At 39.5% G+C, this 26,199-nt stretch overlaps 1 protein-coding gene across 6 annotated transcripts in view; it reads left to right on the top strand.

The window, feature by feature from the left end:
- Positions 1 to 5,649: 5,649 nt before the first annotated feature.
- The window catches only part of KANSL1 (KAT8 regulatory NSL complex subunit 1), a 178,136-nt gene continuing 157,586 nt past the window's right edge, over positions 5,650 to 26,199 (top strand). For 2 of the 6 annotated variants that reach the window (XM_081576460.1, XM_081576455.1), the window contains exons 1-3: positions 5,650 to 5,741; positions 6,292 to 6,470; positions 7,226 to 7,367. The gene's annotated coding sequence lies outside the window, so the exon portion shown is untranslated. Of the gene's footprint in view, positions 5,742 to 5,914; positions 6,217 to 6,291; positions 6,471 to 7,225; positions 7,368 to 26,199 lie in introns of those variants that run through there. The other 4 variants (XM_081576459.1, XM_081576452.1, XM_081576457.1 and 1 more) reach the window with 3 other exon arrangements.

Raw genomic sequence — 26,199 nt, 5'->3', positions numbered from 1 at the left:
GATGAAAAACTGAGGCACTGGGGTTTAAATAAATTGCCCAATGTCACAAAATTCATAAATGATGACCAAGACAAGCTATCTAATTTGAGAGGCCTGGTGAAAAATGAAAATGTGAATCCCTTATTCAGAAAGCAGGGGAGAAAGTACAATTAAAGTTACTAAAAGATAAAGCTTTTCTCTTTCTTTCATGGTCTCTATCTTGATTTGCCATACTGCTTTTTATTTGCTGTTCAATGTCGTCTAAGTAAAGAAAACTTAAAAATTTAAATTGTTATTATGAAATTTACCATCTTACATTGTGCAATGCCAGTTTTAAAGAGCATTTAACGTGGATGTTGAATCACCAAAATTATACAATTTGTATTCTGTAGCTTGTACTTGCACATTGCATTTTGTTCTTACCAGAACAATGGGAAACTCTGGATAAATGAACTCAAATGTTTTGATCTCACTTCTTGATACATGCACCTTCTACCAACACTTAACTTTCAGCTTCCTGATGAGCAAGGAAGGAGCAAAAGGAAAAGGAACTCTTGGTTGCCTTGTCTGTCACTTCCTTCTAGGTCATCACTTTTAGCATAAGTGATTGGCTAATATGGAGAAGTAACACAAGTAAGAAATGATATGATGTGGTTCTTTGATCTTCCATGTTTCTTAGAAAACCACTTTCGGGACTTCCCTGGTGGTCCAATTCCAATGGAGAGGGTGCAGGTTTGATCCCTAGTTGGGGAACTAAGATTCCACATGTGTGGCCAAAAACAAAGCTTATAAAAGAAAACCATTATCTGCTTTCTGGCTTCAGAGCAAGTTCTAGGTCAAATGGAAAGCATGGCCTCTCAAGGCTTATTCAGTCACCTCTCAGGGCTTATTCAGTCATACATGTAACACACTTATCTTGTATACCTTGTACTCATCGGCCAAACGTCTCACGTACCGCAAGCTCTCCAGAATTCTGTGTGCTCATGGAACATCACAGATGCTATTTGTGAGTGAGGTGACAAGGAATTGTGACACCCAACTGCTCTGAGCTCCTCTGCTCATGCATTGGCTTCATTGCCGCATCAGACTTCACGAAAGCATGGGGCCCTTTTGAGTGTGGGGCCCTGTGTGACTGCACAGGTCACATGCCCATGAAGATAGCCCTGGTGAGGAAGCAGATACCAATCATAATTTATTCAACCACTCCTATAATGATGTGCATTTAAGTTTTATTCCCCTCATCTTTCTATTACAAACAGTGTTTCAAAAACAAACAGACCAATAACCATGTATATGCAGATTATCTAAAAATGTGTAAGTAGGGACATGTTTGTTATACTTTTTTCATTTTGTTTAATGTGCTCTGACATAATCTTTATTATCTCATTGAGATGCAAGCCTTCTTTCTCATTAGCAATTCCACAGTAATAATAAACAGCCCCTGGGTCTTCCCTGGTGATCTAGTGGTTAAGAACCCTCCATGCAAGGCAGGGGACGCAGGTTTGATCCCTAGCCAGGGAACTAAGATCCCATGTGCCACAGAGCAACTAGAGAGCCCACATGCTGCAACTACTGAGCCTGCACCCCACAATTAGAGAGTCTGTACGTGGCAATGAAAGATCCTGCGTGATGCAAATAAGATCCAATGCAGTCAAAAAATAAATAAGTAAATAAATATTAAAAAATGATAAACAGCCCTATGTTCCCAGACTTTTCATAGAATGGAGAAGATAAATTCTAGAGCATGAAACAGTGCCTGCCACATAGTAGGTGCTCAAAAAATATTTGAGGAATGAATGAATTCCTAGGGATGGAATTGCTAAATTAAAGGTTATTTGCATTTATAATTTTGATGGCTATTACCTAATTGCCCTCCATAGATATTGGAACAACTTATATTTTCTCCAGTGATACAAAAAATGTATTTCTCCTCTCCATTGCTAACACAATGTGTTAGCATTATCATCATGACCTGTTTGTATCTCAGTGGAGTTTTTTTGTTTTGTCTTTTCAGCCATGCCATGTGGCTTGTGGGATCTTAGTTCCCCAACCAGGGACTGAACCTCGGCCCCTGCAGTGAAAGCTTGGAGTCCTAACCATTGTACTGCTAGGGATTACCTCAGTGGAGTTTTTCTGTCTTTTCATAAAGTTGAGCAACTTTTCATTTATTTAAGAGCCATTTTTATTTTCCTTTTTGTGAAATTTCTATCATATTCTTTATCCATTTTTTTCTACAGATATTTAAAAAAATTTTTTTCTTAACTGAAGGATAATTGCTTTACAGAATTGTGTTGGTTTCTACCAAACATCAACATGAGTCAGCCATAGGTATACATATGGCCCCTCCCTCTTGACATTTCCTTTGTGAAATATAACATGCAATCAGAAAAAAAAAAAACAATATATATATATATATATATATATATATATATATAAGTTTGGGAGTACTGTTAAATAAATAGTTACAGAGCAAATACTTGTGTACCCATCACCTGATCAAAAAGAACACTGCCAGCCCCGAAAAACAGCCCCCTACTCCCAATCAAACAAAATTCCTTCTGCCCCTTACTTGCTCTCTTGACTTTTGTGTTCATTTCCTTCTTTTTCTTTATTTTACCTCCTATCTATGTACCCCTAAAGAATATAGTTTAGTTTTGCCTGCTTTTAAACTCAATATAAATGGAGTAAGAGTATATATATATATATATATATATATATATATATGTATGTATAGCATCTTGCTTTTTTGTGTGTTCAATATTACCTTTGTAAAAAATTATTCATGTTGTTGAATGTAACCATAATTTATTAGTTTTTATTGTACAAATATATTGCAATTTAGTCATTTTATGATTGGTAGACATTTGGGATGTTTCCTTTCTCTGGGTCACTGAGGAACAACGCTGCTATGAATATTCTTGTGCAGTCATCCTGACCCTTAAAATTCTGCATTTCCTAAATATGCATGTAGTAGACGAACTGTTCCCATAGAGTATGTATATCTTAACTTTTATTAGATTATATCAAAGTCTTTTCCAAAGTTGCTGTACCAGTTTACACTCCCACCAGCAGTGTATAAGGATTGTTAGGCTTTATTTATTCATTTGTAGGAAGTCTTTATAAACAGCATTATGGAAATTAGCCCTTTGTAATATGAGTTGCCAGACCTTTTTTTCTCAAGTTTATAATCCCTTTAAAGAGGCACTGAGGCTATTTCCCCCTAGAGGGATGAAAATGTAACTGGAAAAAGTGGAATATTCTAACTTTGCAGCATTTAAATGAAAAGCAAGTCTGGGCTAACCTCCTTATCACTCTTAATTTGCTATTATGTAAGTCATTAATACAAATAATCTTACCAGAAATTTTCATGGAATGTTCTGGAAAATAAAACATCAAATGTAATAATAAAGATAGTTTAAAATTGAGTGTTTAGCCTGTGTCAGGCACTATTTTCAATTCATTATATGTATTAACTAAGTTATTCCTCACAAAACCCCTAGGAGGTAGGTACTGTTTTTTGCCTCATTTTACAGAATTATCGAATAAGATATTGAATTGCAGATGTTTTCTAGGATTGACTTGAACAATATTAATAAATTCAAAGATTCTTTCTTAATTGATAAAAAGATGTTTTCTTTTTATAATTTGTTTTTCCTCTTGGTAATGAATGATACCGTTTTCCCCATCTTTTTGGACCCGCAATATACCTCAGAGCTTTCTCTCTCTTTTTTTTGAAGACAAAGTGTATACGTATATCTTTCCTGCAACCCTCCTTCACCACCTCTATTCCTAGATGTCAGATATCTTCAGGCAGGACTGGGAACTAGAGGGTGCTTGGAGCAAGTTGGGTAGGGTAAGAGAGACCCAGAGGTGGGGAAAGGGAAAGCAAGGTCACATCCCTGTGTGGGTGTGTGGAGGGTAGAAAGGATGATTTCTTTCAAATTGTTTCTTAACCTGAAGTCCATAGATTAGGAAATCCATGAACTTGGGTAAGGAAAAGTAATATACCTTTATTTTTGCTCAAGTCTAACAGAAAGTTAGTATTTCCCTCAACTATAAATGGAGATAACAAACCAAGCAGTGTTAGCAGTGATCTTGTCACCAGTAGAAATCACAGGTATTTTCTTATGATGGATTTTGTGGATATCTTGAAATATTATTTTTACTCATTTACTACCTCAGAATTATGGTGGTCTTTAGGCTCACCACCAAATCTTAATATTTAATGGATTTAGTATAAAGCACATACAGTACTGTTATACTTTTAAAATATTCTGAAAATTGTATTTTAATGTAACTTGTTCCTTTGAATGTCTGTGTATATTTGTTATACATTTAAAAACATTCCAAGAAGGGTACATGGTGTGAAAAAGTTAAGAACTCTGCTTTTTTAGTGTTCTCTTGGCTTTCGCTCTTGGTTTTTTAATTAAAAAAATTTTTTTTAAATTGAAGTATAGTTGATTTACAATGTTGTTAGTTTCAGGTGTATAGCAAGCTCCCATTCTTATTGCATGAGGCTAAAGAGGGTCCCTGAAATGAGTTGTACCATCTGTGAGGTTCTCATAGTTTTATTGTTTTATTTTTCCAGAGACCCTTCCTCCCTTAACTTTCATACTTCTTCACTATTTGTTTTTCTTATCTCACCAACCCTCTTTCTGTTTCTGTTCACACTTCTTACATTACTGTGGATGTCTTTTTCTATTTCTATAGGAAGTTCATCTTTAGCATGTCACTGATCACCATATTTATGTGAAGAACTCTTATCATCTCCCCAGATTATCCACCCCCTCCTGAATTCCATAACTCCAGTTGTCCCTGAACACTTTTACTTGGTTTTACCCCTGGAAATGAACATACTAAAAACTAAAATTCCTCACCAAATCTACACGCTGTCCCTCTTTGTTCGGACCACCATTTTAACTGTCCCCCTGGTTTTGCCACCTTATAGTTATTTTTAAATTTAAGCCACGTAATTTCAAAAGAAATGGAAAAAATGGAAATCTTTAAAATCAAAAGATACAAAAGGATATATAGTGAAATGTAAGTCTTCCTCACACCTGACCCCCTCAGCTCCCCTCCCAGAAGGAAACGACGTTACCAGCTCTTACAGTGATTTTTGATTCTTTATTTTGGCTATATCTCAAGTCCTTCCTTGTCTGTGAGATGTGTGTCCTTTACTCTCCAGGCCCTTGTGACCTTATATCTGGTTGACTTTCTGTATAAGTATTTGTATGTGTGTATTTTATATACATATATAAAATCTCCCTCTGTGGCCTTCCGGCCTCGAGTTTTCTTCACATCGCTTCCTGGATGAAGAACCTACAAGGGTGAGGGGCCGGGGTTGGGGGTGATGGGGAAGAGGATCTAAAGGGGACTTAGGTAGGGGGTTCGGAGTGACAGAGTTGCGGGAAGCTCTGCCAGGACTCCTATTTCTATTCCTGCCACCTGAGGCCCATTTCCAGTTCTCTCATCCAAATGTCTCTCATTTCCAAGCTCCGAGACAGAGACAGCGAGATACACAGAGACAGAGAAGCCAAGGCACCAGCATCCCTCTCCCCTTCTGTCCCGCCCCACCGCTCTGACGGACATTCGCCGCCAGCCAATAGAGATCCCGATATCCCCCGGAAGGGCCAATGAGAGATAGAGGAGGGCGGAAGATTCCCCGCCCCCACTTCTAGGCTTGGTTGAGCTGTGCAGGTAGGTCCGGGGGCCGGGGGAACCGCCGTGGGCACTGGTGCCCCGGGGGGTGGGGGCACGAGTCGGTAGGGGTGATGGTGGGGAAGAGGAGGCGGCCCCAACGGCGGGAGCCCGAGGGGGCGGCCCGGCCGGGAGGCGGGGGACCGACGGGCCCGGGGAGCGGGCGCCGCCGAGGGCCCTGGAAGCGACTGGGCTGGGGGAGCGGGGACGCATGTGTGGGGCATAGGGACCCCCGCCCCGCGCCCACCCGCAGGCCTGGGCCTCGGGCTTCGGGCAGAGGGGTCGGGGGCCTGGTACTCGGGGGTCGGGCTGGGCCGGGCCCGGGGCCTGGGGCACCGAGCACAGCCCGGGGCGCCAGGCCGAGCCGAGGTGGGACGGACCGACGCGGAGAGGAAGGGAAGCTGCATCCCGCGGGCCGCCCCCTTCCAGAAGCTAGCGGAGCAACGGCCGCCGGCGCCCTGCCCTCAGCCCCCTCTCCCTTTTGCCCCCTCCCTAACAATGGGTTTGGGGCAGAAGGAGTCGCCTCACTGCGGGAAGGGGGTCGGTTTGGGACTGGGGTCCAGGGTGGGGGGAGGGGTGGGAACTCGGGCTCTCCCCTTTCTCTTCGCCTCTTAGCTCTTGCGTTGGGGATTATGGAGGGGCTCTTAAACCCTCCCCGGACTTGGGTCAGAAGTCAAACTCCCCCCAACCCTCCCCCCACCAAAAAAAAAAAATCCGACGAGCGTAAGGAAAGTGATGCCAAGTCTTCGACGCCGAAGTGACAAACGCATAGCAAGAACAAATCCACTCCAGAGGTTTTTATTTTTAATTTTTCTTAAAAATGAGGTTACTGTAGGCTTTGAATTTTTTAAAATTCATTTTACAGAGGTGGATGCTGTTATTTTTGTCCCTAATCGGGCAAGCCTCCATTTTAAGCGAAGCAGTAACTAGTTAAGCTGAAATTTTCATTCAGGCCTAGGATGAGAGCACGAATCCTACAAGAGGTCATTTAATCCATCCTCCTACCTCCACACAAACTTGGCTCAAAATTAAGTTGTTTGGCCTGTTATTAAAGATTTCTAGGAATGAAGGGTCTTTTATTTGTAGCACTTCAGTCAAGAATGGCTATTATTTTTCACATAGAATGGGCTCTGCAACTTAAGAAAATTTAAGACAATCACAATGATCAGGGAGGGTTTAATTTATTAAAACTAAATGTGGCAAGGGCATTTTTTAGTGATCAGATAAAAAAATCACTTTTTAATAGTGCTTATGAAGTAACCCTGGACAATCATTTTTCTATCTGAGAATTCTATCTAATAAGCAATTTTATATTATCTAAAATATGTGTTACACATTTAATCCAATTTTATGGAAAAATATATTTTTTCATACCTGTGGAGAAACATACACCACACAAATTTGTCCTTTTCCAAAGGGAACAGTTATTTTCTACATCTTTTTAAGACGGTGAGGCAAATAGTACTTTGAATCTCTGTCTGGATAGTTTAAACTATATGCTTATTTTTGGATTATTTTTAGTCTAAATGAAAGTCCTCTCTTTTTTCAGATACCTTCTTGAAACAAAAAATTTTCCTACCTGCTCATACTTGGTGGCTGGGGAATTACTAAGACTCCATTCTTGCTCGTTTCTGAGTATTATTGTCTGAACTACTCCTGACACTATGAATGCTACTTGGATGCCTCTTAAGGTAAGATGTGTTGGTTTTTTTTTTAATTATAAAGGTCTCATTTTATTATTATTTTTTTTAGAATTGAGGTTTTTTTTAGTTCTTGACTTTGCCATTCTTCAGCCATCTTACCTGACATTCCTTTCCCTTGTGTTTGCCTCCTAGAACTGATTGGTTACTCCTTTGTATTGCTCCTGTTCTTAATTATTGGTGTTAAAATATTAATGAAGTTCTCAAATTAACTTCCATGATAATGATGTATTTATTTTTTAGCTTTAAATTATGACAACCCCACACAGTTGTAAAGTTCTGTTCCAGTCTCAGTAGGATGGACTTGCAATTCAGACAGCCGGGTCCACTTTCAAACAGGTCCTTTAGTGTTATCGTAGGTGCTAGGGTGTGTCCCACTCTTGCAAATCTGTAGCTGATTCATGTGTTATAGAAGATGTGTCACTAGCCATTTATTTACTCTGAAACTTGATTTAGTATGTTTAGAACATTCTAAGACCTGTTTGTTTATATGTATAGCTTTGTGGGAGTTTTCCTGCTATTCCCTAATCCTTTGCGTGTGAGTTTGTACTATTTTTCTCAACAGGTAGCACTTTGTGCCATGTTTCATCTCACAAGATAAACCTCTTTGGGGGCAGTGTGAGAACATGATCTTTATATGAAAAAGCTCTCAGTGATGTGGTAGTTCTCCTTTCTCTTGGCTACTTCCAGTTTCTTGTACATAAATGGCCAGAAAACTCTCTCCATTAAGAAAGACTAAACAGAGGATAAAGCTTAAGATATATGCAGGGAGAAAAATGGGAGAAAGGATGGGAAAAGATAAGGAGTAACAGAAGCCCCCCACTAGCTTCACTGGATGGTACAGGTTGCTTCCTTCAGAGCTAAATACTATTGTAGTTAGATAATTGTCTGTTAACCTGCCCTGTGGAATTCCAAATTAATGCAGTGACTACGTCAGATATTAATGCAGTCTGTGTAAACTAAATACTTGGATTGCGGGAAATCTTTAGGTAAATGTAGACTGAGTTCTCATCTTCATTTATGTTTCAGCTGCTATTGTTGGCTGAGGAGTGCTTATATTGGTGTAAAGGAAGTCAGAGGGACTCAGTTTTTCCAGCCATTCTCCCTGTAGAGTTGGTGGCATTGCATGGGGAACTCAGCCAGAAGTCCTGAACCCATAGGAACTGGAGGACCTTGTACAAGAATATTTCTCTTTGGTATTGAGTATTTAGTGCCAGGAACCAGTGGCTTCTGTTATCTTTAGGAAGCAGACAAGGGGATATCAACAGGTACTAGTTCCCTGGACTTCACTAGTAGCTCATTGGTAAAGAATCCACCTGCCAATGCAGGAGACTCGGGTTCCATCTCTGGGTAAAGAAGATCCCCTGGAGAAGGAAATGGCAGCCCACTCCAGTATAAGAATACTGGGAAATTCCATGAACAGAGGAGGCTGGCGGACTACGTATAGTCCCTGAAGTCGCAGAGTTGGACACAACTTAGCGACTCAAGAACAACTAGAAACCCGAGAAACTGGGGATCAATATATTAGATTTTTATTTCATAGTCATTTTGGTTCTAAAAATGGATTAGATACGCAGAGGCCTGCTTTTTTACATATGACATTTTACCTCTAAGTCTCGGAACCTGGGTAAGTTCTACAGTAATCCTTGAAGTTGCACCAAAGGCCTCTGGCATGATAGGAATAGAGAGTGAAGTCAGTACTCCAGACTGAGTTACCACCTGTTAACTACTTAAGAATGTAGTTATGTGACTGCCTTAATTTAATCCTTTGATCAGTTGAAGATCTGTTCTGAGTCTGAACAAATTTATTTGTTAACATTTTCCTCCTCCTCTTATGACTTTAAAAGAACCTTAAAAACTGTGGTGTTTGAGCTGGGCAGGGGGAAAAAGGCACTTTCTTTGGGGGGAGAACAGGATATCATTGAATTTGCAGGACGGAAAATAAAAAAGGGAGAGAGAACCTTATTCTTTTTTTCAGTTGTGAATAGCTTTAAAATGTTTCTGAGATGTGTTTTCAGATTGCAATTACTTATTTTAAAGTAAAAAGTGGGTTAATTAAAATGTATATATACTTTGGAGCCAAAATATTGATTTTCTATAATTCTTAACACTTTGTTTCTGATTATTTTATTTCAAAATGAACTCGAGTTCTGTAGGCATTACTCAAACGGTAGACCCCAGTGTGTATTTATTTATGTTCCCAGGCTAGTAGAAAATAGTGCTAATGTTTACCCTTTTTTAATAACCAAAGCACCAAAGGAAACATAAATATCATAAAGGAAATGTAACTCCCCAAAAAACTCCTCAATTGAAGGCACTCTTGTTAATTAGTTCCCATGGAAATTATTTATCCCGTTCTCTTTCTATCAGGGGTCTGCAGCTTTTTCAGTGCTAGCCATGACTAAGCAGTATCAGTGATATTTGATGTTTTCAGGTCCAGTTGTCAGGGTTAGGGCATGGGTGAAATGGAAGAGCAGGGAGGAGGAGGATTGGGCAAGTTGGAGAAAAGTGAAGATGAGATGGATTGAAGAGACACAAGGCCTTTGGTGTGTGACATGGGTCCACCATCAGTCATTTCAGGTACCTCTCAGGGACTGCTGGTAGCCTTGTGTGCTGGTGCTTTGTGTACTAGACTGAACTATAACGAATGCAAGTAAAAAGTATTCTTCACAGACAAAAGGATGCAATTAAAATGATTCAAAAGGCTATGTAAAGATCTACAAGATCTAAAGATACACAGTTGATAAAAGCAAGATGCAGAACAGTGTGTATGATACGTTTTGTGTGGGTTTTTTTTGAAAAAAAAGGGAGGAAAGAAAATTTATATTGGCTTGTTGTATATGCATAAAAAATCACTTTAGAAGAGTAAACAAGAAAATGGTGACCTTGGTTACCTGTTATGTCCAGGAGCTGGGTAGGTGGAGGACAGAGTGGAAAGGAAACTTCTCACTGTATTCTATTTTTTCACACTTTCTGATGTCTGTATCAAAATTTAAAAATTAAATACAAATGTAAAAAAAACCAACTTAAAAAGCAGCATCTCAGTCCTTACATCTTTTCTTCTCCTGTGTCTGGAAGTCAGAGAAAAGTCAAGGGATCACAGACGAGAGAGCAGACAGCCCTTGAACAGTTGAAGGGATGGATGTGTAGACAAGGGATACTATAATCTAGGGCCTATTTTCTCCTGGGATCTTGAAGGATTTTGAATTTATAGATTTAGACTTCTAGTATTGAATTGCAAGGTCAGACATTAAAAATTTTCACTTGCACTTAAAGTGTTAGTGAAAAAGGATTTTCATTGTTTATTTCCTCAAGTTGTCAGTTAGATTCACTGTCACACTCTTGGTTGTGAGATACGGGGCAATTTTAAGAAATTTTAAGAAAATCTCTTGGAGATTCAGGCTTCTCTTTGTATTGGAAACAAAAATGAACGTGTACTTCAGACGATTGCTGTGTATATTAATCTGTGAAGTACATAGTGTTTGGCTTAGTGACTACCACTGTTATTAAAATAATTGCTATAAATCATAGTTCCTTATAGCTAGTGGTCATACTGGGGGCTCTGTCTGCTGTTGGGCAAGTTTTTTATCCTCTTAGAGACTTGGTGTCTTCATCTGTGGAAAGGGTATAGTCATAGTATCTAGATCCTGGGGTGAATTTTGTAATGACTAGATGAGTTTGTTGATGTGAAGTGCTTAGAATAACACTTGGTACGTGCTCAATAAACATGAGCTACTAATTTTCTTCATGACATCTGTTTGCTAGGGCTGCCATAACAAAGTGGCACGAAGTGGCTTAAACAACAGACGTGTATTGTCTCTCAGTTCTGCAGGCTAGAAGTCTGAGGGCAGGGGCATTCTCCCATCTGAGGGCCCTTGGGCAGGGTGTCTCCCAGGCCTTTCCTTTAGCATCTGGTAGATCTTTGGCTTTTAGCCACATAACTCCAGTCTTTGCACAGAGTTCTCTCTGTGTATGTATCTCTTTTGTTCAAAAATTCTCCTTTTTAAAAGGACAGCAGTCATATTGGATTAGGGCGCATTCTAATCACCTCATTTTAACTCGGTTATCTCTGTAAAGACTCTTTCTCCAACTATGGTCATATTCTGAGGTACGCAGGGTTAGGAGTCCAAAATATCTTCTTGAGGTTGGGGAACACCGTTAAACTCATAACAGCATCGTTTAGCTTTGACAGTCCCATAGACGAATGTTACTCATCAAGGGTAGCAGACCTCCAACACTTATACATAGGAAATGAAAATTTGGGTGCAAATTGGTCATGTGATTTAAAGAAGTAGATTATTTCTTTAGGTGTCTCATGTATTTGTCCTTTTAAATTTATTTATTTTTATTGAAGTATAGTTTATTTACAAGGTTGTGTTAGTTTCTGGTGTACAGCAAAGTGATATATAACTGAATCACTTTTTCAGATTTTTTTTCCATTAATATTGCAAAGTATTGGATATATAGTGCCCTGTGCTATAGAGTAGGACCTTGTTTATCTTATTTGTCTTTAATGTCTAGATTTTTGTTGTTGAGACTTTAGATTTATATGAAATTGACACTTTAGAAGGTGGTAATATTCTTTTTGTTTAGCTATCGGTAAAATTCTGATTTGAAAGATTAAGGTCAACATTACAGTCTGCTCTCCATGTCTCGTCCTTTGTGGAAATTGATGAAACCTTGGGATTTCCTTGAGTGAGTGAACTCGCTCAGTCGTGTCCGACTCTTGGCGACCCCATGGACTGTAGCCTACCAGGCTTCTCCGTCTGTGGGATTTTCCAGCCAAGAGAGTACTGGAGTGGGTTGCCGTTTCCTTCTCCAAGAGATCTTCCCAACCCAGGGACTGAACCTGGGTCTCCTGTATTGTAGGCAGACGCTTTACCGTCTGAGCCACCAGGGAAGTTCAGGGATTTCCTTACTACGTAAAAATTAGGCCCAGATACCTGTCTCAAATTAACACCTCCTTGTCTGTGTGAATAGAGAGATATTTTATCTTCAGTCAGATGCCATATTTGAAGAAGCAGACATGATGATCCTCCAACATTTGACTTCTTTTGGGGGTGGACAGTATAGGTCATTCCAGAGAGAGCAGGGCCTTGAGGAAGTTCCTCCTGTGGCGCAGCTGATATGGCCCTCCCTCTGCTTCCAGTCCCCTCTTGTTTGTCTTGAGGGTAAAGTTCAACCTTTCTGACACAGCGTATAGACACATGATGGTCTGGCTACTGTTTTGTTTCAAAATCTTTCTCTGCAGGCCAGTTACACCCTTTTGTTTGATGGTTTCCTCTCATGAAACTCATGTTAATACTGTGAAAGTTTTGAAAAAATTTCTAATAGATATTACGTGCTTTTCTGCCTCGTTAAGAAAGCACCCTGTACAAAATTTTATCTTAACTAATAATTCAGAATTAGAAGATTCTCCCTATGTACATCCTAACTGTACTGTGCTGAGATGTAATGTGTCTTTGCAGGTCATAAGGTAAACTGTATTCATGGAGTAGTGTGTGCATATATTTCATACTCTTGGGCCAGTCTTCACACTCTTGTGTCTCCTTTCTTGATCGCCTACCTTAGTATTCGGCTGTTATTGGCCTTGCTCCAACTTCCAGCAGCTCTCCCCTCTTTTTTAATACCTTCTTTCTCTGGGAGGTTAGGATATCAGCAAACTAAACTTGCATAAATTATTTGCCAGGGAAGGTGAATAGACCTTTGATGATGGCTAGAGCGAGCCATCTTACTCCAGTATTTATCCAGCTGAGTATTTTGTGGATAAAATATGTGAAAAATGACGGCTTTTTGACCATCTAATGCAAATTGTGTGGTTTTGCTTGTGTGCATTTTATGGAGAGGAAGAGTCCATTACTTTCCTCAGCTTTTTACAGTGTTCCAGGACTGCTTTTGATAAATACGTGCTATGAAATTGCTTTGTTAATTGTCATCGGAGGCTAGTTCCCAAATTCCTTCTCCTATCTACCTGTCGTGAAAGGAAGTGTTGGGTAATTGTTTGGACTGTGGGAGGAAGGGCCGTTTGACTAGGCCAGAGAGAGTGCTGACCATGCTGAGCCAGAGCTGGGAAGAGAAGTCAAGGCATGAGCAGGAGAGCAGCTCTGGGCATTGAGGACAAAGGGGATAGCCATAGTAAGTTCTGGAAGTTCAGAGAATATACTTACATACTTGACTTGAAGAAATAGAAAAATACTATCTTTTTAAAGAATTATATTTTTGTTCTGAACAGTCTAGTGATTTTAGTTTTCGCTAGATTTTTTTCTTCCTTAGAAATCATCTTGTGACCTGTTTGCCACCTAGATCATAGTTTAATGAGACAGCTGGATAAGAGTGAAAAGAGGAGTAAAAGAATCAAAGAATATAATGCTACAATTCTAAAAGCATCTTAACTGTGGAGGGTTCTTCAGAAGTTAAGCAGCTCCCTTGCTTACAGAGAAAACCCCTTTCCACAGAGCCTGTGGGGAAGAGACCCTTCTTGGGCACACCCTAGCCCTGTCTTTGTTTCTTCTCATACTAGGCCACCTCTCTGGTCTCTTGAGCTATTTTCTTCCTCCTCATAGAGACCTCTGTCTGTCATTTGTCCCTTTTCCCAGCCTATTTTTACCCTCCCATTCCCTGTTGGCTCTTGTCCATCAGCTTCTAAACACGCTCAAGTCTCTCACTTTTGACAAACACAAAACTCTTAAACTGCAACCACTGGTCTCTTTGCCAGTGGAAGTATTTGTCTAGCTTCTTCCTGTGTGTTCCACTGTATCTGCCCTTACGGAGGCATCCCTTTCTGTCCTTACTTTCTGAGGCCTCCTGGTTTTTGACTCCATGGACCATTGTTCTCCCTGACTGTGGTGGTGGTGGTCCTTCCTGCTTCTTGTTGTCATTTGTGAAAGACATTGTAGAGCCATGATACAGAACATGGTCTCTGGAGTGAGTCCTTTAGATTCAGATTTTAGCTCTGCACATACTTTGTGCCTCTCTCTGTGCCTCAGTTACCTCATCTGAAAAATGGGAAGATAATAAAAATGATGGCACTTAACCTTCCAGGACTGTCATGAAGAGGAAATGAATTAATACATGAAAAGGATGTAGGTGAGTGCCTGACACACAGGGAAGTACAAACGGTCTGAGTGCTGGCTCTTTCTGTCATCGCTGTTGCCTCTGGCTATTCTTAGTTTTCTGTGCAGACATTTGTCTCTTTCAGTCAGTGTTTGCCTTGTCTTGCCTTCTCTCCTCTTAGCCTATGTAGTTCCTGAGGGAAACTTAGGTAAGTTTATGTCTCACACTGTATGAGTCTCACATCCATATACCTATGATTTGCAAGTGGATTTTCCCCAGAGCTAAATGGTCTCCTCATAGGACCGTATGTCTCCTCCCCATCGCTTACTTGGCTTTCAAGGTGGAGTTCAAACCAAGCGCCCAGGCCCTTGGCCCAAGTCATCTCCTGTACTCCTTCCTGAGCTCTGTGCTCATTAGCACTGAACTGCCTGCAGTTCCTTCTGGACAGCTTGTTGTTCTTTTGCCTCTAAATCTTCACATAAACAGCTGCCACTGTTTAAAATTACCACATGTTAAAGTGCCGCCCTGTTGTAGAAACATACTCTTCCTGATTCTTTAATAGCAGGGAGGTGTAGTAAGAGCAGTAACTGACATAGACAGTACCCAGGCTTTGCCTTCTCCAGACAGCTAGTTTCCCAGTTCTCTGAGAGTAGGAGCTGTGTCCTGTCATCATCACTGCTGGAAAAGTGATGGCACTTAATAAATGTGTGTTGAATGAATGAATGGTCTGAGCACTGCACTGCCCAACCTGTGAGTTGCATCTTGGAGGTTATCAGTGGAGAAGTTGAGTTAGCTACATCCATTCACGAATCCTGGCCTTACCCTTTGGAACTGTAGGACCCAGTCTGTTTAGTGTGAGCAGCTTTGTAGCTTTGGAATAAGGATTACAAAGAGTGTTTTTGTTTTTTGTTTTTTAAATCCTTCATTAAATGATGAAGGGCATGTAGATATTTTTGTTCTCTTATTTTTGCTTTAAAAAAAGAGAAGATAACCAGTGTGCTGACAGCCCAGTGTCATCTGGCAACTAGAATGTTTTACATTATTAGAATAAAGTTATAGGGATTTCTTTGGCAGTCCAAGGGTTAGAACTAGATGCTTTCACTGCTATGGCCCCAGGTTCAGTCCCTGGTCAGGGAATGAAGATCCCTTAAGTGCCCACACAGTGCTGCCATTAAAAAGAAAATATAGAGAAATGAGTTTTAGGCTTGTAATGTTCCATCCAGTAAGTAACTTGGCAGTGACCTGATTATAATTTAAACATTTTTGGTGACATTAATTATTAAATATAAGTGATCAGATGTTCCCTTTCTCCTTTTCCATCACATCTCTGTTAAGTATGGGTTTAGACACATAATGTTTTATCTTTTATTACCGTGTATAAATTGTGTTTGTAGCAACAACCTAGGAAATGGCAAGCTTTTAAAGGACAGAGGAACCTGATGGGCTACAGTCCATGTGGTCGAAGAAGAGTTGGACATGATTTAGCGACTGAGCACATGCACACAGGTATTTAAATCTAGGTCCGGATCATGGTATGCTGCAATCCATGAGGTCGCCGAGTTGAACATGACTGGGCGGCTGAATAACAATAACCGGATCGTGGTAGTAATTTTTTGGCCAGGAGAGGGAGCTGAAGTCACTGATACGCGGCTCCATCTAAGCTGGTTTTCAGTTTCATCAAGGCCCAAAGAAAGTGAAAAAGCCTTTCTGACAAAGATCATGGTTAGAGTTCACAAAGAAGAAATACAAATGACCAAGAAGCATATAAGAAACATTTTTATTCTGATGCATAATCAAAGGAATTCAGATTAAAATAATATACTACTTTTTTTTAACCTATCAAATAGTAAGGTGGTGGTCTCTAAAACTGCTAATGGAAGTGCATTGGGCCTGAGTTTTCTGGGAGGTATTTTGCCAGTACATATCAAAAAACATTAAATTGTCCTTTAATTCAGTAATTGTACTCCTAGGAATTTATCTTAAGAGGGGAAAAATAGAGATAGAAAAATTTGTGAACAAAGATATTCATTCTAGCATTATTTATACAAGTAAGAATTAGGAATAAACTTGAATGAGCAGTGAGATTAGTGGGTAAATTATGGCATATTTAAGGGTGAATTATTATACAGCCATTAAACAATATTTTAAAAGAAATTTCAGTATCTTAGAACGTTGGGTGTGTTGTGTATGTGTTCAGTTGCTCAGTCGGGTCCAACTCTTTTGCAACCCCCATGGACTGTAGCCTGCCAAACTCCTCTGTCCATGGGATTTTCCAGGCAAGAACGTTGAGTATATGATAAATGAAAAATTCAGGATATAGAGATATATAAGGCAGATTCTAAATATATAAAAGATAAAGGATATATATGTGTAATTACACACGGAACCATGCAGAGTTAGGGGTGCTGACCTCCATGCAATAGAAAATACACGTATAATTTTAGAGTAGATCCTCTGTATCTGCAGCTCTACATCCAGGGATTCAGCTGAGCATTGTGTAGTAAGTATTGATTGGGAAAAATCCGAGTGTAAGTGGACCAGTTCAAACCTGTGTTGTTCAAGGGTCAGCTGTACATACATAGGTAAAAGAATAAAAGAACTATACCAGCAAGCCTTACTGAGTCTCTTAGGGGCTGTCAGCCAATTGTCATGTCTTAGTTGGCACCAGGGGATGTTTTGAGGTGAGGCAGTTATCTTAGAAGGTGTTAACCTCATTGGGTGATGGGTATATGGAGTTCGTTAAACTACTCTATTTTTGTGTACATTTGAAACATCATAATGAAATGTTTAAAATAAAAAGAAAATGTTAACCTCAGAAACTTAAGGCCTCAGATGTCATTTCTATCTGGTAGGACCTCAGAAGGGACTTAATATACATGAACTTATATACTTCTTGAGTATTCTTATCCCTGAATACCACTTGGTGATAAAGCATTCCATAACTTTCTTTTCATCTTTGGTGGAAAAAAAAAGATCTTCCTTTTCAAGTTTAAAAGCCTAATATATGGTACCAAGATTTGGTGAATAAATTATTATTTAATATTGGTATACTTTCTGATTTTGATCATAGTGCCCCTGGGCTTTCATTTCATGTTTTTCAGCTGAAGATGATTGATTTTAAAATGTAATCTGCAGTGAAATTGCCTTCAGTCTCTTAGTCATTCCATTTACGTACACTTCTCGGGATCTTTGTCAGCATTGCGTTGTTTTTCTAGATTTACGGTAACCAATCAGAATTGCATTTCAGATAGAGCTTAATTATGATTTATTAGGAGGATAGGAAAATATTTTCTATTCATAGTCGTTTCCTTGTTGCCAATAGAATTTGCAGTCTCACCCCTCTTTGCATGCAAAAATCCCATTGTCTTTAGGCAACATTCTAATTATTCAGAGATTTCTTTTTTGACTGGAAACCATGCATCCTTTAAGTATAACTTAGTTTTTTTTCCTGTAAATGCTTTACTTTTCACTTTTTAATGCTGCACTGTTAATACCTGCCATTTTCCTGTCTGTAGTATTTTAGCCGCTTGTATCTCAGAGGGCTCTTAGAGGTAATTCAGAGTAAGAATCACCCTTTCAGTTACTTCTGGTCTGGAGCTTAGAAAGCTTGTCATTTTGTTAGCTGAAATGTGTCCCTCTGCAGTTTCCACTCTGGGCCTAATTTTGTCTACACAGGAACTGCCTGGAGCACCTCTAGTTTCTCTTCTGCTGGAAAGCCCTGCAGAAAGATATTTAGACAGCTTTCATGCTTGCAGAGTGTTCTCTCAACTAAAAATAAATCTTAGTTTTTGCAGATGTTTCTCATTTGATAACACAAATCCTTTCCACCTCTCAGTTCCCTTATTTTTCCAATTCATTGCAGTATTTCACTATCAGGAAGCTCATCACTCCATCTGCAAAATGGGAAATTCTGTATCTTTCATATAGTTTATGAAAATGTTAAATATAGCCTTTTGAAAACATTACCTAAGATCAGTGCTTGTACTTCATATGGGGAAGTACCTCAACATCGATTCACCGGTAATTTCTGTGTCTCACCCAATCTAGACTTGCCTCCTTAGTGCAGTAGGTGGTGTGTCAGTCTCATAAATCACGCCCTTCTATGGTAAATATTCTCAACTGTGTGGTCACTCAGGCTTTTTAAAAATAGCTTTTTATTTAGAATCTTACCGAGACTTGTAAAAGCCTAAATAAATTATATTCAATACTTTCTCCTCAGAGAATTTGGATTGACTGGTGTGGTGTGATTTCATCTTTCAGAAGCCGTTTGTCTTTTCCTCAGAAGGTTATTTATGCTGATATGTCTTCTAATCTCATCCTCTAGTAGAGATTTTACCAGTTTGACTGAATTGAAGCTTACAGCAAGAGCCCTACTCTTGAGTAGATGGGAGTTATATCTATCTATATCTGTATATCTGTACATACTTTATTTATTTGGCTTTTCTAACTGTGGAGCTTGGGCTCAGTTGTCATGGTGTGCAGTCTTAGTTGCCCCATAGCGTGTGGGATCTTAGTTCCCCAACCAGGGATTGAACCCACGTCCCCTGCATTGCAAGGTGGATTCTTTTTTTTTTTTATGTTTTTAAATTTATTTTTGGTTGTGCTGGCTTTTTGTTGTGCATGTGGGCTTTCTCTAGTTGTGGCAGGTAGGGCTACTCTTTGTGGCAGCTTCTCATTGCAGTGGCTTCTCTTGTTGCAGAACACAGGCTCTAGAGTGCTTGGGCTTCAGTAGTTGCAGTACTCAGGCTCCGTAGTTGTGGTGTGTGGGCTTAGTTGCTCCCAGGCATGTGGAATCTTCCCGGACCAGGGATCAAACCCATGTCCCCTGCACTGGCAAGCGGATTCTGATTCACCGTACCACCAGGGAAGTCCTGCAAGGCAGATCGTTAATTGTTAGACTGCCAGGGAAGTCACCAGAGAATACTTCTAAAATGCAGAGAATACTTTGGGGTTCCATGACTACCTAACATCTGATATATTAGTTTGGAAGCATCTTGTTTGTTTAATGATGAATTTGATTCATTCTCAGTGATTTTTGGACTTTAAAGAGTAATTTAGAAGTAGATTTTTTCCTCATATCTTCCTCACTAGGTTGAAACTAATTCCAGTTAGGTCTGTCAGCTGTCTTGCTGTTGTTACTGTTTATACCCTGTTTATCAAGTGCTCCATCAGTGTTTATTCAGCATCTGGCTTTTTACATATTTAAACCACCTCTCTGTGGCTTTGCATTTTCTTGCAAGATTTTAATTGTTGTTTTGCCTACACAGACCTTAGTGCTCCTGATCAGCTACAGTTTATGATATTTTGTTGCTTTTCCTCACTTGTTGTTGTCTATTTTGAGCCAGGTTATTCTCCTCCTCTCTCCCCACCTCCCTCCCTTCTTCCCTTCATGCTACTTAAGGATTTAAACATTTTGGTTGAGCATCTGGCTTCTCTGCTTTCTTACAGTCAGGTATTTTTACAGTCCACTCTATGCTTTGTGTTAAACATGTGCTTTATGCATTAATTTCGTTTTGGCTGCACTTGGTCTTTGTTGCTGTGCATGGGTTTTCTCTAGTTGCGGAAGCACAGGCTGCTCTCTGGTTGCGGTGCTCAGTCTTCTCATTGCCGTGGCTACTTTTGTTGGGGAGGACCGGCTCCAGAGTGCATAGGCTTCGGTAGTTGTGGCGTGTGGATTCAGTGGTCATGCTCCAGGCTCTAGAGCACAGGCTCAATAGTTGCGGTGTATAGGCTTAGTTGCCCCACAGCACGTGGGATCTTCCTGGATCAGGGATCACACCCCCGTCTCCTGCATTGGCAGGCGGATTCTTAACCACTGAGCCACCAGAGAAGCCCCTCTCTTGTTTTCTACGTGAGGCAACTGAGAGCAGTGAAGTCACTTGTCCAAAGTTACATAGCTATGTGGTGTTAGAACTGGAAGTTGAATCCCAGTCTAGCATTAATTATACAAGTCTGTTGATTGCTAGGGGATAGACTCCTCTAATCACATCTGTAATATATTGGACCATATACAAACAAAAAAATTGATTTATGGGGCAAAAATAAAATGATCGGATCAGTCTGGTTCCGAATGTGTAGCCTGATCAGCATCTTTTTTCCTGTTCAGCACATACTCTTCCTCTCAGATCCTGTATTTGTGGACCAGGGTGTTTTACTTTATACTCTGGGTAGAACTGGGGATGACAATGCCAAGATTTTTCTCTTTGAACTACCCTTTTACAGAAGCCTTGCCAACCATCTGTTATAATATTCTTTGAGCAGGGTATAATACTGCTTCTTTTGTTTAAGCTTTTGAAATAATAGTACATTCCAATCCTATCTCACTGAAGATAACCCTTCCAGGAATAGGATTTTGTACTCTTTAAACTCTTCATTGATGTACTGATGTCCTAGTTTGTATCATTCCTGTAGATGACTGGTTTTTATCTATGACCTGTTGTATCTTCCTCATTTCATTCCCACATAGAATATTTTAGAATAACTTGAATATGATGAGAACCTAACTTTTGCTTATATATACTACTGGCAATAAAGTTGCAGATCTAACATGAAGGCATATTAGTCCTCTGAAGTAATCTCTCAAGGGGAAGTAAATGGAAAAATTACGGCTTGTCGTCTTCTCCTGATGTTTTTACAAGTAGTATAACATATATATATATATATTTTTTTTTTTTTTTTTTTTGCACATCGAAATTGTTTAGAAATTGTTATTTTGGCTTCATCCTTTTTTTTTAAACAGCTTTACTGATTATTCATTTCACATATCATGAAATGTACCTGTTTAAAATATATATAATTTTTTTTAGTGTACTCACAGAGTTGTGCATCCATCACCACAAACTAATTTTAGAACACCCTTAAAAGAAACCCTGTATCTTTTAGTAGTCAGTCTCTGTTTCCTTTTGTCCCCTAGCCCCTGGCAGCCACTAATCTGCTTTCTGTCTCTATGATTTGCCTATGCTGGACATAGCATACAAATGGAATCAAACAGTACGGGCTCTTTTGTGACTAGCTTCTTTCACTTAGCAGGTTTTCAAGGTCCGTTTGTGTTGTGTATCAGCACTTCATTCCTTTTATGGCTGAATAATATTCCATTATATGGATATACCCCATTTTGCTTATCCAATGATTAGGTGATAGATGTTTCAATTGTTTACATCTTAATAATAGGCTATTATTAATAATGCTGCTGTAGCCATTCTTGTACAAGTTAAAAAAAATGTATTTATTTATTTTTGGCTGTGATGGGTCTTTGTTGTCGTGTGTGCTCTGTTGGTTTGTTGCTGTGTCTTTGTTGCTGCTCTCTAGTTGCAGCGAGCAGGGGCTATTCTCAGTGGTAGTATGTGGGCTTCTCATTGTGGTGGCTTCTCTTTTTGCGGGGCACTGGCCCTAGGGCTTGAGGGCTTCAGTAGTTTCGGCTTGTGGGCTCTAGAGTGTGCAGGCTTCAGTAGTTGTGGCGAGCGGGCTCAATCAACAGTTGTAGCACACAGATCCTGGTTGCCCTGTGGCATGTGGAGCAGCCAGCTTAGTTGCTCCACAGCATGTGGGGTCTTCCTAGACCAGGGATTGAACCTGTATCTCCTGCACTGGCAAGTGGATTCTTAACCACTGGACCACCAAGGAGGTCCTCTTGTACAAGTTTTTGTTTAGACACTTCTTTTCAATTCTCTTGGAAATATACCTAGGAGTAGAATTGCTAGGTTATATGGTAACTTTGACTTTTTGAGGAACCAAACTATTTTCCAAAGCAGCTATACTGTTTTACATTTCCACCAGCAGTGTGTGAGGGTTCTAGTTTCTCCAGATTTTTCTCAATACTTGTAATTGTCTGTCATTTTGATTATAGTCATGCTAGTGGGTGTGAAGTGGTATCTCATACCACTGTTGATAGCAAATGATGATAAGGTCTTTTCATATGCTTATTAGCCATTTGTGTATCTTTGGAGAAATGTCTGTTTGTATTATAGTCTTTGCCATTTTTAAACTGGATTGTCTTTTATTGTTGAATTCTAGGAGTTCTTTATATATTCTGGATACAAGTTCCTTGTCACATATGAATTTCAAATATTTTCTTTCATTTCATGGCTTGTTTTCCTTTCTTGATAGGCTCCTTTAATGTACAAAATTTTACAATTTTGAGGAAGTTCAATCCATCTATTTTTTCTTGTCATTTGTGCTTTTGGCGCCATGTCTAAAAATCATTGTGTAACTCAAGATAATGAAAATTCACTTTTTTTTCCCTAGGAGTTTTATGGTTTTAACTCTTAACATTTAAGTCTGTGATTCATTTTGAGTTAATTTTTGTGTATCGTGTGAAATAAGGATCCAACTTTATTCAGCTGCATGTGAATATCCAGTTGCCCCAGGACCTTTTGTTAAGAAGACTATCCAACCTCAACTTCTACCTCTCCTGCCTCTCACTGAATTGTTTTGGCACCCATGTCAAAAATCAGTTGACTATAAGTGTGAGGGTTTATTTCTGGTTTATATTCCATTAATTTATATGTCTGTTCTTATGCCAGTACCACACTGTTTTGATTTCTATAGCTTTGAATTAGGTTTTGAAATCAGGAAGTGTGAGTCCTTCAACTTTATTCTTCCTTTTCAAGATTGTTTTAGATATTCTGGAATTGAATTGAATTTGTAGATCAATTTAGGAAGTATTGCCATCTTAACAAGGGTACATCTTCTGGTCCCTGAACATGGGATGTCTTTCCACTTAATTAGTACTTCTTTAACTTCTTGAGACAGTTTTTATAGTTTTCAGATTTTAAGTTTTATACTTTTTCTGTTAAATTTATTTCTAAATATTTTTTGATGCTATTGTAAATGAAGTTTTCTTAATTTCATTTCAGATTGTTTGTTGCTATTGTATCAAAATACAGTTGATATTTATTTGTATAGTGATCTTGAATTCTGTAACATTGATGGATATGTTTATTAGCTCTAATAGTTTATTTGTGGGTTGTTTTTTTTTTTGCAAGATTTTACAAGATTATGTCACATACACGTAGAAGTATTTTACTTCTTTCTTTGTAACCTGAATGTTTCTAATTTCTTTTTCTTGCCTAATTGCCCTGGCTAGAATTTCTAGTACATTATTGAATAGAAGTGGTAAGAACAGACATTCCTTGTTTTGTTCCTGACTTTAGGGAGAAAGTATTCAGTCTTTCTCCATTAAATATGATGTTGACTGTGGGTTTTTCATAGATAACTTTTTCAGGTTAAGAAAGTTTCCTTCAATTCCTGTGTGTTTTTGTCATGAAAGAGTGTTGGATTTCGTAGTACATTAATTGACTTTCAGATATTAAACCAATCTTGAATTCCTAGAATTAACCATACTTAGCAAAGGTGTACAGTACTTTTTATATGTTGCTGGATTCACCTGCTAGTGTTTTGTTGAGGAGTTTTACATCTATGTCCATAAACGATACTGGTCTAGTTTTTTTTTTATGATATCTTTGTCTGGTTTTGGTGTCGGGTAATAACAGCCATATTAAATGAGTTGAGATGTATTTTGACTTTATCTTGAAATAATTTTGCCTTAATTAAAAAAAAATTATTTATTTTTAAAAGTTTGACTGTGCTGGGGCTTTGTTGGGGCTTCCCTGATAGCTCAATTGGTAAAGAATCCACCTGCAATGCAGGAGACCCCAGTTCAATTCTTGGGTCAGGAAGATCCCCTGGAGAAGGGTTAAGCTACCCACTCCAGTATTCTTGGGCTTCCCTTGTGGCTCAGCTGGTAAAGAATCCTCCTGCTATGTGGGAGACCTGGGTTTGATCCCTGGGTTGGGAGGATCCCCTGGAGAAGGGAAAGGCTACACACTCCAGCAATCTGGCCTGGAGAATTTCATGGAATATATAGTCCACGGGGTCGCAAAGAGTTGAACATGACTGAGCAACTTTCACTTTCACTTGGGTCTTTGTTGCTGCGGGAGGACTTTCTCTAGTCTTAACTCTCTAGGTGCTGGCCTCTGGCTTCTCATTGCAACTGGTGTGGCACTGCTCACTCAGTAGTGTGGCTCATGGGCTTAGTTGCCTCACAGCATGTGGAATCTTCCTGGACCAGGGATGAAACCTGTGTCTCCTGCATTGGCAGGTGAATTTTTAACCACTGGACCACCAGACAAGTCCAGTTTTGGCTTAATTTTGCACATTCATTTAGCAACAGTAAATTTTAATTTCCTCATTACTAATGAAGATAATAGTTAATACCGACTGCTGCTGCTAAGTCGCGTCAGTCGTGTCTGACTCTGTGCGACCCCATAGATGGCAGCCCAACCAGGCTCCGCCGTCCCTGGGATTCTCCAGGCAAGAATACTGGAGTGGGTTGCCATTTCCTTCTCCAGTGCATGAAAGGGAAAAGTGAAAGTGAAGTCGCTCAGTCATGTCCGACTCTTAGCGACCCCATGGACTGTAGCCTACCAGGCTCCTCCATCCATGGGATTTTCCAGGCAAGAGAACTGGAGTGGGTTGCCATTGCCTTCTCTGACCAATGTTTAAGAAATGATGAGTTACTGAATTTGTGGCGATTACAAGAAATGTAGAAGCCTTCCCATAGGGCAGTACCAAATATTTGAGAACGAAAGGGAGATGTACAATTAACTATAGTTGGACTGCTGCTACTACTGCTGCTAAGTCGCTTCAGTTGTGTCCGACTCTGTGCGACCCCATAGATGGCAGCCTACCAGGCTCCGCCATCCCTGGGATTCTCCAGGCAAGAATACTGGAGTGGGTTGCCATTTCCTTCTCCAGTGCATGAAAGGGAAAAGTGAAAGTGAAGTCGCTCAGTCGTGTCCGACTCTTAGCGACCCCATGGACTGTAGCCTACCAGGCTCCTCCATCCATGGGATTTTCCAGGCAAGAGTACTGGAGTGGGGTGCCATTGCCTTCTCCGATAGTTGGACTAGATCACAAATTTTCATTTTTCTTGACCTTTTCCCTGTCTTGAGACATTTAGGGTAGAGATTTCAAGTTTGGCACTTTAGGTCTTTGTCTCCTACTTGGTTCCCTGAACCTCTTCTCTTAGTTTTGTTTTGGAGTACTTGTTTTGTTACCTCATTCTAGTTACGCCATAAAGAACACCTAATTTTGGCATTCTTGGAGGATTCTATTCAAGCTTCCCAAAAGGGCCAGAAGAGAGTTGAATGGAAAGCATAAAGCACTAAAATTTTGTTGATCTCTTACTACTTCTTTGCTTTGAATTAGTAACTATTTAAAATATCAATGAATAGAAGAGATTTTTGTTTTGTTTTTTTTTTTTGGCCACCACATAGCTTATGATGGTGACTTAGTATTTTTTTCCAGAGGTACTATAGTGTTTAACATCCAGTAGACACTCAGTAAATGTTTATGAATGATTGGTAATTAATAATAAGACTTTAAGGGGATATCTAGTTTTATTGAAAATCAAAGAAAGTTATTCAGGGCAGGAATACAAGTGTTAACAGTTGTCATGTTATAAAAATTAAATGCTGTAGCCTAAATGTTACCAGCAAGATCACATTTTGATATTGTTGCCATAGAGATTCTAGGACGTGTGAGTAGCTTTTTCCCTCCTCTACACAGAAGGATTTTTTTCCTCTTTAAAAAAAGAAAAATTATTTATTTGGCTGCACTGGGTTTTAGTGCAGTGAGCCAGGTCATTGATCTTTAGTCACGGCATGTGGAATCTAGTACTCTGACCAGGGATGGAACCCAGGCCTCCTGCATTGGGAACATGAAGTCTTATCCACTGGGCCACCAGGGAAGTCCTGGATTTTTTTCTTCT

Source organism: Giraffa tippelskirchi, chromosome 3, assembly GCF_054371585.1.
Source record: "Giraffa tippelskirchi isolate mGirTip1 chromosome 3, T2T-mGirTip1v1.2.pri, whole genome shotgun sequence".
Lineage (NCBI taxonomy): Eukaryota > Metazoa > Chordata > Mammalia > Artiodactyla > Giraffidae > Giraffa > Giraffa tippelskirchi.
The sequence above is the reverse complement of the archived record's forward strand: the minus strand, read 5'-3'. Positions and strand labels throughout refer to the sequence as shown.